General features: G+C 45.2%; 1 protein-coding gene and 1 long non-coding RNA gene across 7 annotated transcripts in view; both read left to right on the forward strand.

Annotated features, from left to right (window-relative positions):
- The window catches only part of SF1 (splicing factor 1), a 292507-nt gene that overhangs the window by 86439 nt on the left and 193184 nt on the right, over positions 1 to 12884 (forward strand). The window lies entirely within an intron of this gene.
- Positions 2615 to 3661, forward strand: LOC138567136 (uncharacterized). Its single transcript, XR_011302111.1, has 3 exons — positions 2615 to 2681; positions 2778 to 2874; positions 2997 to 3661. It is a non-coding gene; the product is annotated as an uncharacterized lncRNA (long non-coding RNA).

Raw genomic sequence — 12884 nt, forward strand, 5'->3', positions numbered from 1 at the left:
GAATACGCGTCCGTTTTTATAAAAATAACGGACCGGATGGTTTCCTATCTAAAATACACTCCCTGTATTTTATTCATTTGTTCCATTTGTTTCGAGCGTTTACTCGAATTGTCTTCATACCATATTTCGACATTTATTTACGTAGTCACTCATCACGTGACTATCATGTTGAAGATGAAACACTTGTCCGTTTGTGTAGCTCAAAGTGCCGGATGGTTAATTGTGAAGGATATCTATCCTGTAATGTATTTTTTGTTTTAAAAAAAGGGGACTACAGTTTATGCCCACATCTCTCGATTTGTAGTTCTATGGAGATCGCTCCACTTGTGGATGAACAATATTATACATAATCCATAATATATTGGTGATATCTTAACTAGATTTTTATAGTCGCCAACAGAGCAATTGGCTATTTTTCATACATAAGCTTAATAACTTGCTCTGCAGCGCTCGTATTGATGGAGGTCAGATGTATTCTGGGATGTGTAGTATAGTAGTTGGATCCACCTCCCTTTCTTACAGAACGGGAGTTATTTAAGCCATCAGCAACACATTTATTGTCCTAGTGTAATTAGCGTGTATGTCATGGGAGTCAGCGTTGACTCATGTTTATAATGTTAGACTATATTACCGCTAATCCTCTGGGCAGGTGTCCACTTATATCAGTATCTGTACTGTCTGCATCTTTATAGTACTTGATGCTGTATCAAAGAGTTTAAGTTCATTTATACATTTGTCGAAAAGGTTATTTGTTTCTTCATAACTTAAGGCTTGAACTAGATTTTAATTAATTCAAGATGGATGGTATTTTAATGAATTATAACAATGGAATAAAAGCTGTCATTTTCTCTATCATTGTACTGCCAGTGTTTGCCAGCAGATTTCCTCATTTAAGTCATACTCATGACTTTGGAGTCTGAAAATCCATAGTTTACTTCTAAGTAATATTGCCACCTCTTTTTGGTACTCTGACTTTCAAGTATTGTCCAGGTCAGTTCATCTTCTGTGTGCCCCCTCTCGATATAATGTTCAACAAGTGGTGCCGTTCGTTTCTTGGTCCTAATGTTGGACCTATGTTCGCCAATGCGTATCTTTATTGCCCTCGTAGTCATTCCAATGTATTTTTTGTTACATGGACATTGGATCAAATATAACCACATTTGTGGTATTACAGTTTGTAAAATGTTTCTGTTGCCAGGGATAATTCCAGCCTATGTCAATAGAGGTTGTGCGTTCTGTAATTCTATATACAGAACAATTGCCACATGGTGTATGGCCCAGTGGTTTGGATGTATTCCATAATGTCTGTGTAGTTCATAGTATTTAGTTCTTCTTTGTATGTATGAACTAGACAGTCCCTGAGGGTTTTCCTTCTCTTTATCGCAAATAACGGTACTGGCAAATGGTTCTCTCCCACATTTAGTATATGCCATGCTTTGCAAATTTCTTTTTTCAGTCGGTTAGTGACTGCTGAATGACTGAAAACTGCTGTAATTTTGTTGTCACCTCTGTCTTCTCATGTTGTATGAGGGTTGTTTCTCTCGGTATGTTCCTAGCCCTCTTTCTAGCTTGTTTAATGATTCTATGGGGATAATGTCTGTCCTTGAGATTATTGGCTAATCTTTCTGATGGCTGATCATATTCTCTTCTAGTTGAGCAGTTCCTTCTGAATCGGAGGATCTGTCCAAACGGGAGGTTTTCTTTCAGTGATCTCTGATGATAACTGTTATAATCAAGAATCTGTTGGTTTTTTGAAGACAGTTGTTTCAAAGGATTGACCTCTCCTCATGATCTTCAGATGTAGAAAAGTGGCTTCTGTTTTGCTTGCTTCATGTGTGAATTTGAGGTAAGGGTTCTGTTCATTAATCCAGCAGATAAAGTTGTCTAAAGTTGATCTGTTTCCATCAAATAACAATGTCGTCGATGTATCGATGCCAGCTCACAATGTTCTTGATGAATGGATTAGTGTCAGGGTAAATAACTGTCGATATATGGTATGGAGACAACAATTCGAGTAAATGCTTGAAACAAATAGAACAAATGAATAAAATACAGGGTGTGTATTTTAGATGGGAAACCATCCGGTCCGTTATTATAAAAACAGACGAGTGTCCTATTGCAACACGATGAAGTCACGTGATTGCATTGTCCATATGAATACACGCCGAATCCAAGATGGAGAGCGCAAGAACAGCCAGGCAGGAGACGAAACACAGTGCAGACTAACAGAAAGCAATTATGAGGTAAGAGGGGGCCTACTGTCTTTTCCCTTTGAAAATATAGGGGGAGTAGATTATGGCTAAACGTGCCCAGAGGCGCAATTGCCTGCCACGTAATGGACCATAGAATCAATATATGTAATTGACATATTATGATGAGCTCTATGGGAGTAATGGATTTCAATGTACATTTTTTGCTATTTGAAGAATAAGTCTTACATCTAGGGACTGACAACAGCATGTTGCTAAAGTGAGACAACAGCTTAGCATTACAACAATAATAAGCTACATGATGGGAATCCACACAAATAGGCATTTTTCCTTGGTAACAACATAGAGTATGCATATCAGATAAGAACCTAAGTGCCAAGATGACGGGGCCTTTTTATTTCTTATAGGCTCCATAGACACAGACGAACAACTTCTACACAACTACTGTGAACAATCACAAATGGAAGACAGGTAAATAACTTTTGAAAGAGGCATGTATATTTATCCTTCCAAGATAGTTCATAATAGAATGAGAGATAACAGCACTTATATGCCATCCATTTCTAGATTCTAAAGAACACGGAAGGCTGGTCAAGTGATAATAGACCCCTCTGAGACCTCAAGACAACACAAATATATAGATGGTACCTCAAAATAAATATAGGTAAGGCCAACATCTTCCAATATTGTGGAATAATAGCTCACATTTGAGGAAACTAGATACGATCTTGGAAAAGCACTCAGACTGATAGTACATCTGTCCTTTTCTTGTTTTTTAACCCATAGGACTCAGGGACAAACCTGTTATAGCCCACTGGACGCCCGAAGATAACTCTCAGCATCCAAGAAAAAGATTTATACGAAGAATGCAACAATAAGAAGCATTTGTCCTGAAGAAGGCGGCTATTAACTTGCACCGCTGAAACCGGTTGACTATTGTTATAGTAGTATTGGACTGATAATCCATACTCCGAGACCCTGTAAACATAGATGACGGGGATCGTACAAATAATGAATCCAAGCTGTACATACCAAAAATAACTAGCTGGGTGAATACAAGCTCAGCTATTTGATAGGCATCTGATCTTAGTGAAAAGAAATTTATCTGTCCCCAGCTTTTTTTATTGTTTTTTGACCTTAGTGGTAATAGAAACAATTTTAGATAAGACACACAAACTGGAGGAGGTACAAATAAAGATTCAAACCAACCACCAGGAAGTGTGCAATTTTGTTTTAGACTTTGAGGAAAGTAGTCAGAGAGGAAAGGGAAAGGACATCTACATTACCTTGTAGGCGGCACACCAGCATATGCTAGGGCTGGCTCTATCTACACATTAGATATTTCACATCTAGGGCTAATACTAATAACGCTAGGGACGCAGCTTTAGGAATAACTTTAACAAATTTCCTTCTGTTAATAATGTGTTAAAAAATAAAGTTTTGAAGGGAAACCTCTTGTATTGAAGGTACGTTTTATATCTGAAATAAACCAGTTGAAGAACTTGGATGCCAACTGGCATCCTTGCTTTAAAGCTTTTGTCATTTGCTTATGGGTCCGAGAACTCCTGTTCTGCCTGATCCTTAAAGTTGTTGTTCTGACGATCTGTCAGCACTCCACTGTCACGGGGGGCGGGGGGGGGGAGTTCCCCATCCGTCAAGTTTCCTCCATAGTTTTGGCCGGTTTATGTCATCGAAGGCTTGTGCAAAGTCAATGAATGCCATATAGATAGATCTTTGCCTCTATATCTCTCTGTTCGGGCCTTTAAGATGTTGAGGAAGATGTTCAGCGAGGTGCGGACACCTTTTGACAAAGCCTGATTGCCATTTGTTCCGATGACCAGAGAACTCACTCCAGAGTGACATGTCCTGTAGGATCGAAGATGCAAATATTTTACCTTCCACATCCAGGAGGGCAATAGGCCGGTAGTTCTTGGGGTCTGATCTTTCTCCTTTCTTATGGACTGGGACCACCACAGAGGATTTCCATGACAACAGGACCTGTCGTGACTTCTTGATGTGTGCAAAGGGTTTGTGTAGGAGTCTGGCCCTTGGCCTTTTTTGAACATTGTGGTTCATCCCGTCTGGGCCCAGCGCTCGCGAGTTGCTCCCCTTCATTATCAATTCTAGAATGTCCTTAAATTCCGTGACAAAGCTCCATGGGATGTTTGGAGTCTCAGCTTGGCTCAGATCTTCTGCCTTACATTCAAAGTGCGTGGCAAAGTGGTCCACCCATACGCTGGCTGTTAGGGAGAATTCTCATAAATGGCTGATTTCCCTTACCTAATGAGTCCCTCAGCAGCTTTGCTGGATTTCTAGGGTTTATTTTTTTCACCTGGTAAGAGTGTGAGCCTTTTCCCCACTCTTATGTGTTTTGCTGTGTTTTTACCATTTGTGATCTTGGGCTCTGGAGCCTCAGCTACTCCATGAGCATAATTTTTGTTACACAGCACCTTCAGTGCACTTTCACAGGGTTGTCTTTTAGACACCCCCCCTGACTACCGTCTCGCAGAAACATGTAAAGTTGCCATTAACTTTATGTAGTCACTTTTTAACCACAGACCAGTACACCCCATCTTACATGGAGTATTGGAAAGGGTTAATTCTTATCCCTTTTTGTCTGTTTCTCTTGGCGCACTGCTTCGCTCCCTTTACATCAAGACTTGTCTGGTGGCAGTGGCAACTACCCTATTTTCCGTACCGTGATTCTTATATAAACGTGATAATGTTTTAGGCTATGAGATTAGTCTCGAACATAAACCTGTTTGACCAAATATATTTTATTTCGGCTCCGGCTGGGTTTAGTCGCCATATCTTTTTGTTAGTCTTTCTCGTGTCTGCTCTCCAAACAAGGTTTGGTCACTTTGTTAGTAGTCTTTTTGTGGATTTCTGCACAGAAGGCGCCTGAAAGTATGGGTAGGCAGGATGTGAGGTATGGGTCTTGGGACCCCTGCCATGTGGTTCACTTGGTAACCCAAGTCGCACTCCTGTTTGGCTGGGTGACTGTCCTTGCCAGGACAGCCACCCTGCTGTGATTGACAGCCAGGCTGTATGAATGGGGGAAAACTGCATTAAAAAAGCCAGTCTCTGGAACTGGAAAGGCAGTCACCACTGGAACGAAAGAACCAACGAGGAGCTGATAGAAGAGGACCCCTACAACGACTGAACCGCCGGGTGAAGCCCTGCTGCAGGGCCGAATCTTCAGAATCTGACGGAGAAAATCCTCCAGGAAACTTCTTCCCTTGAGCTAGTGGGACCATCCAGTTCGCCCAAACTGCAAGCCAGGACCCCCTCCCCTGGTCTAATTCGCTGTACAGAGCTACAGTGGGCCGGATAACCAGGATGGTCGCACCCTGCTTGGGTTTTAAGGAGCGCACCTTTATTTGTTGCTTTGCTCTGCTGCTGGCTTCTTCCCTGGGTAGTGCAGGACCTTCAAGTCTTCCTACTTGTCAGTCCGATAGTCGCTTCAGGAACCGTGAGCCTGCAGGAGCTACAAGGAAAGTCCGCCTCAGCTACAGCTGCCCCTTAGTTTTAAGGTACTGTGCAAATCCGTTTGTTTCGTTCAGCCGCAGTGAAAGTGTTTGAAATCTTTCTCTAATCCAAAGGTTGTCCTTCTCTTCTCTTTGAACTAACTTTTTCTATCAACCAACCTCGTCCGGAATCCGTGGCACAAACTTTACCGCAAACTACCCTGAACTGTGTGATCTTGAGCAAAAGACTTTTGACCATTGACTTTTGCCCTAATCCTCTTCTACCTGATTCTATCACTGTAGCTTCTCTTGTTCAATTGCCCTGAGTACTTAGCTGTTGGTGTGGTTCAATTTCTGTTAACTTTGTTCTTCCCTCCCTTTTAAATTGCTGGAGTTCCATTTTGCTCCCTTCATTTTGAGCTTAACTTGTCTATAATTTATTGGGAGGGGTGTGGTTTAGTGAGGGATTTTTAAACTGCTTATAATAGTCTAATGTTATACAACTGAAGAGTGAAATAAATGTATATTCTTTTACTTGAAAACCTTGAGTCAGTGTTTGCCTGAATCATAGTAATTGCTGTCCTTTGTAACTATTTTATATTGCTTGCTTAATCTTGAGATAACTCTGGTTGCTCAGCCATCGCTACCACTAACTGTGTAGTACAGGCTTGTACCAAAGGTGAATTTGTACTGTCACTTGTAGTCTTAATTGTGTGTGGTGTTCCCAAAGGGTACGGCATATAATTCTGTGCAACACTGCTACCGCATTCGGAGTTTAGGCTTCTTGTGGGGGCGTGCATAGAGCCAATTATCTGCCAGATTTCCGCAATTTATTTGTTCATGTTCAGCATGGCTTAAGAGTCTTGTTGAAACATTCTCTTCCTATGCATAAGCACCCAATTCCGGTCTTGTTGCTTTCAGTTTTTTTCATTACAGACTGGCCTTCCACTGTGCAAACCTTTTTAAGGGTGTGTAGTTTGGAATTAAGGGTCGTCTTTCTAGTAGCCAGTACTGAGTCATATTTGTGGCAGTAGCAGATGTTTCTTTTGCTATAGGTTTTAAATTCCAGTCTTTTAACATAGTGGAGTAATTAATGGGTTGCCTTTCCTGCTCCCCGCTCGCACACCCTATTTGAAATCTTAGTTCGGTGATCAGATGGCCAATGATTCCCAGGTACATTATCAACCTGTTTCTACCTGGCATCACTCCGAGCTCACCCGGGTGAAAATCCCTTTGTTTACTCAGAGGTACACAGGATGTTTAAACCGGTTATGGTCGCTCATGGTTCATGTCTTCTACTGCCAGTAGTCTTGCAAGTAAGCTCATGTTTATAGACATAAAGATGTAGTCAAGATTTGCCTGTCCCTTTTTCCTGGTGTCGTAGTTTGGGCCCGGATATTGCCCTCAATGTGCCCATTCAGGATGTCGATGTTTCTCAGAGCAAGGTTGTTGCCAATCCAGACCTTACTGCCGGAGCAGCTGACATAGCTGCACTCTGGATAAGTAGATTTTGGTCGAAACAGTAAATGTTCAGATTTCCGCAGATGGGGATCATCCCATCGTTCGAACTGTTGGTCAAGCACATCTGCTATGGTTTACAGTAAGAGCCATGTATTGGAAGCTTCTGGGTTCCAGTAGATGTTATTTCTGATGCTTGTGAATCTGCTTAGAATCGTATGCTGTGCATATAGTCTGACCTCTAGTGGTAATCGCAAAGTATTGCATCTTGTCTTTCGAAGATCGAAAGGGGACGTCGACATGGTGTGCCTGTAACACTATCCGTGATGTGTAGTGTACCCAAAATCCCTCACGTGTCGAGGTAGCTCAGATTGTTTTTTTCCGCCCAGATAACTGGTCGCCCTAGTGCAGAACTCTTTCATAAGACGTTGTTATACCTTGTATCGACTTTGTCGATTATCCCCGGGTAGTAACTTCGACGGTGCTTCCTGTGCTCCGCCGAAGACAACTTGAGACTTTAAACGCCACTGCAGTGGACTTCAAGGCCTTAACTCTGGCGGAGCCGTCCCGGTGGCCGGGCCCTCTGGCTGGCCTACACAGTTGGGAGAGAGGGGTCAGGGTGGTCATCCTTTCAGCTATGTCTCCCTCCCCCTCCCTCCCCTTCTTTGCCCTGTAGGTCTGGTCATCGCCTTTATTACCTTTTGCTATGGAAAGGACACCATTTAGGTTTGCCCCTCTTGCAGGGCCAGATAATCTTGGAAGGACGAGCACAGCGAGTGCATTAATTGTCTACCCCATGACCCTGACGAAGCGCTGTGTTCGGCCTGTAGACTCCTTCGACCTAAAACGCTTAAGGAGCACCACGTTAAGCAGTGGCCGCCTATGGCATGTCGCGGGCTGGATCTTGTTCTCACCATGGCACCTGCTGAAAGTGATGGGGGCATTAGTGATGACCAGGCATCAGTGTCGGGTGCCATTGACCTCACGATGGACACCTCTAGGTCTGCCATGTCCATCCCAGACCCTGCTAGGCCTGACACGGGTCACGCTATGGGGAAAACCTCCAGCGACAAAGGCCTACAAGATAAGAAACACACAACCCCTGCCCCGATGGTACTGTCAAAACAGGCGAAAGCGCCGACAGGACCGCCGAAAGTTTCGACGGAATCCTCTGATCTTCAAGATCAACAGCCTTCCCTGCAGCAGCGTCTTGCAACTGGGCCTTCAAAAAATAAGAGCACTCACTCCAAACCACATTTGGCCGTCAAAGCACGCTCGTCTGACACCCCTACCTCTAATGCCCGACGCCCTCTAATACCCCGGCAGTAGTAAAATCTAGGACATGCGGCACGCCCCACTTGACTGAATATCGCCGAAAGCATTGCTAGGATTGCTTCGGCAGTGGGGCTGAAGCCTAAAGACGCAATGAAGCAGAAGGTGCAGGCCGCGGACACGTGGAAAGACACGCTGCAACTCCCCGAGGCTCAAGATTACGAGGAGAGTCAGGAGCCTTTGGCTAGCTCTATGGGAAACCCAATTCCAGCGCCAAATGGACCAAAGAAAAATGTGAAGGGTGCATGAACCCTCCCTTTGTGCCTGTTCCAAAATTTCTAGGAAATATTGGACCATCTCAAGAACAGTTCACTTCTCGCCACTCAGAAGATGAGATCCAGATGGACACTTATCAGGACATTTATGAGGAAGAGGAGACTACCTTCCTAAACGATTACTCTGTGGAATGCCAGCCGGATGCCACAGAAGGCTGGGAGGACACTCGCCAGGTTGAGACGGAACCATGGGCACTCCCTACTCATGACCAGGACACGGATGTCCTAGGTTTGGATTCCGCTCCCGACCCTCCAAGCTTCCCCAGTGGATGATCAGATGGCATTCAATGCCATCTTAAAGGCGGCAGATTATTTTAAAATCGCCACCCAGGAGGCCCTACCTGAACAAGATTTTGTGGAGGATATTAAACGACCCCCTCACCCCCTCCAGCCAAGCCTCTCTTGAATTCCATTAATGAATTTCATTAAAAGGAGATTGGCTCCTTCCCTGGTCACACCAGCCCAGATTAGGGCAGTAAATCGAAGAGTGGAGAAATTGGTTCAGCCATCGCCTACTGACCCTACATATATTAAAGGCCACGCCACAACAGAGTCCATAGTGGTTACCACCACCCGGAAACTGGCGGGAGTACCCCTTGTACTGGGAGAGGCACCTCCCGATAAGGAGTCAAAAAGATTGTATGCCTTGGGTAAGCGAATTACCACGGCAGCTTTTACCACGCGCATAGCAAACACTAAGTTGCTTGCCAGTTATGCCGATGCACAGTGGAACCTTATACAAGGTCTCAGGAGGTGCCTGAAGCCGCAAGAACCAGATTACTCGCTGTCGTGGCCGAGGCCACACAGGTCAACCAAAATGTACTAAAAAATACTCTGGATACTGCAGAAACGGCAGGAAGATCCCTAGCTCAGGGGACCCTGTTGAAACGACGCGCTTGGCTCCGGAACTCGGGCTTGAAGCCGGAGACTCGAGCAGCCTTTATTAATACTCCTATCGAGGAGTCAAATCTCTTTGGTAAAGCAGTCGATGCTCTAGAGACTGCCAAAAAAGCACGAGACTCTTGTCCCTTCAGCAGATCATACAGAATCCTCCCCCCTATTCCTATTGCCCCCCCCCCCCCCACCCCTCCGGAGGGGAAGCGTTTCCCGCGGTCCTTTCGAGGCCAATCCAATTCCACGCAAAACATGTACTATACGGGAAACGCCTGGAACTCGGGACAAGCATCCAGCACCCTCACCTATGGGTCAGCGGCGCAGGAAAGGCAGAGGCCCCAACTCCATGGGAGCCACAGCCTCTGGTCAGAAATGACCTACGGATCCAGGTCCCCTCCCATGTCATCCAGGTCAGGGGGCGCTTAACATCTTTCCTTTCGGCATGGGAGGGGGTTACATCCGACCAGTGGGTTCTAAAAAAACGGTCGCCCATGGAATTCGCCCAACCCCCTTTAAAGGGTTTCTTATGGTAACCCTGCAGGAAGTAATCCCACTTTTGAAACGGTGGGGGGGGGGGGATTACATGGCAACATTGGACATATGCATACTTTCATATTTCATTGTTGCATATTTCAATGTTGCCAGCGCACAGAAAATATCTAAGGTTCATGATAAAGGACAGGCACGATCAATTCAAAGTACTCCCCTTTGGCATTGCCTCAGCGCCAAGGGTGTTTACGGCGGTCCTGGCAGTACCGGCAGCACACCTGCGCAGACTATCCGTCCCCGTTTACCCTTACCTCGACGACTGGCTCATAACAGGGGACTTACGAACCATGCCAGGTGAATACTCAGACACTAGACCACCTGTTCAGTCTGGGATTCTCTATCCAGCTTAGACCCCAGTCAAGTCGAGCAATTTTTAGGGGCTCTGATTCGGACAAAGGATGGCCTCGTCTTCCCCTCCGAGAGGGTTCAGAACATGCGTCTGCACAAAGACATCATTTACGTCTTCACAGAATGGGGCTTCCCAGAGATCAACCTGTTCGCAACTCAGGAGAACACCCAATGCCAAGACTACGCCACCAGGTACTCCCAAAACCGCTCCAAGGGGAAAGGACTCTGGATAACATGGTCTGGGAAATTTGTCTATGACCCCCCCACACCCGATACCCCCCTCAACAAGATGGTACACAAGATGCCCCAGGAACCCGTTACCATGATTTTGGTGGCCCCCATGTGGGCCTGCCAAGCCTGGTTCGCTCATCTAATGGAAATGCCCCCGCCCCCCTGGGAAACTACCCTGCCCGTACAACATGTTGTCTCAGCACAGATACTACACCCATGCCCGCAAACTCTGAATTTTGTGGCCTGGCTCCTGAGGTCATAGAGTTTGGACACCTCCAACTGCCTCAGATGCATGGACATACTCAGGGAGGCTAGAAAACCTAACACTCGTTATTGCTATTCAAGTAAGTGGAAGCGCTTTGTCATCTGGTGTGAAACCAAGGGTGTCAATCCCATTGACTGCTCACCTAACCACATTGTGTTGTACCTAACTCATTTATCAGACTCGGGTTTCGTTTTTAATTCCCTAAAGGTAAATCTAGCTGCTCTCGTCACAACAGAGTATAATGTTGGAAAATACCGGTTCAGGCTTTTATGGAGTGGGTCAAGAGAATTCACCCCATTTCTAACCCAGCTCCCGGATGGGATCTAAATGTGGTTTTGACCAGACTCATGGGGTCTCCCTTTGAACTAATGCATAAAGCAAGTCTAAAAGACCTTACTTATAAAACAGCCTTCCTAGTGGCTATCGCTTCAATTAGAAGGGTTAGCGAACTACAGGCCCTTTCAGTTCTAGGCCCTTTTGTTACAGTCCACATGGATAAGGTGGTTCTGCGCACTCCTCCCAGATTTGCGCCGAAGGTCATCTCAAAGTTCCATGTGAACCAATCAGTTGAACTACCCACTTTGTTCCAGAATCCCACTAGCATGGCCGAAAGAAGCCTACACACACTAGATGTGCGCAGGGAGGTCATGTTTTATCTGGAAAGAATGAAACCACTGAGGAAGACAAACCAGTTTTTCGTTTCAGTGGCAGCTGGTAGAGAAGGGAATTCTGTCTCTAAATCGGTTATTTCAAGGTGGCTTGTCAAATGTATCACACTGTTATACTCTTGCTAAGAGAACTGCCCTTCAAGCCTAGAGCACACTACTCGGGGCACTGGGGCTTCCATAGCATTCATTGCAAACGTTTGACTCAAACGTTCCCCTTGAGTCAATTTGCAGCGGCAACCTGGAGTTCTGTACACAACTTTACAAAACACTATTGCCTTGGGGACACATTCTAGATCTGATTCACAGGTGGGACAAGCAGTATTAAGACATCTTTTCATTACTGTTCCTTCTCATAACCCACCTCCAACTCGGGTACTGCTCGCTAGTCTATGAACAGCATGCGATTCTAAGCAGATTAGCGAGCATCAGAAGACCTGCATTACTCACCGTAATATTTCTGATAATTGTATCTGCTTAGATTCACATGTGCCCACCCTGCCTCCCCGAGACGTCTTACTACTTTCTTTTATGTACTCGCTCACAATAGCCTTGGGCTCCCTCATGGCAGCAAAAAACAATCTGCGGGACATAGGCGCGTGAGGGATTTTGGGTACACTAAGCGTCACGATGGGGGATGGTGTTACAGACACGCCTATGCGGACGTCACCTTTTGGTCCCCGAAAGACCAGATGCAATACTATGCAGTTACCACTGGATGTCGGACCATATGCACAGCATGTGAATCTAAGCAAATGGAATCATCAAATGCTATGTCTGAATGTAGGGGTTAGGGTTATTTGTCGACTTTCAAAATTGGACTTTTTTTAAAGGCAACTCGCAGTCCCGACATGGGTCTACTATACCTTTTTAGGGGCTTTTTTTTTTTACTACGTGTATGGGTACCAATGATCCCTCATGCGTCCTCAGATGCTTTGTGTTCTTGGATGTGTATAGCGATGTTTACATTCATGTGTGAATGCGAAGTCCAGACTAGTTGCTGTCTGCGACTTTCTGCTCATGGTGGATTGAGGCTCTCAATTTTTCACCCTGGTCCTGCCTTGTTTCTTGATCTCCCTGTTCTCGTCTTAGCTATTCCCCAGCATTACTCGCCTCACCTTCCGGCACGCCTCTATCCTCCCGGAACCTATCCAATCTTGCCTATTCTCCTTGTAGCCCACTGGAACACA

Source organism: Ambystoma mexicanum, chromosome 2p, assembly GCF_040938575.1.
Source record: "Ambystoma mexicanum isolate Mex_15411 chromosome 2p, UKY_AmexF1_1, whole genome shotgun sequence".
Lineage (NCBI taxonomy): Eukaryota > Metazoa > Chordata > Amphibia > Caudata > Ambystomatidae > Ambystoma > Ambystoma mexicanum.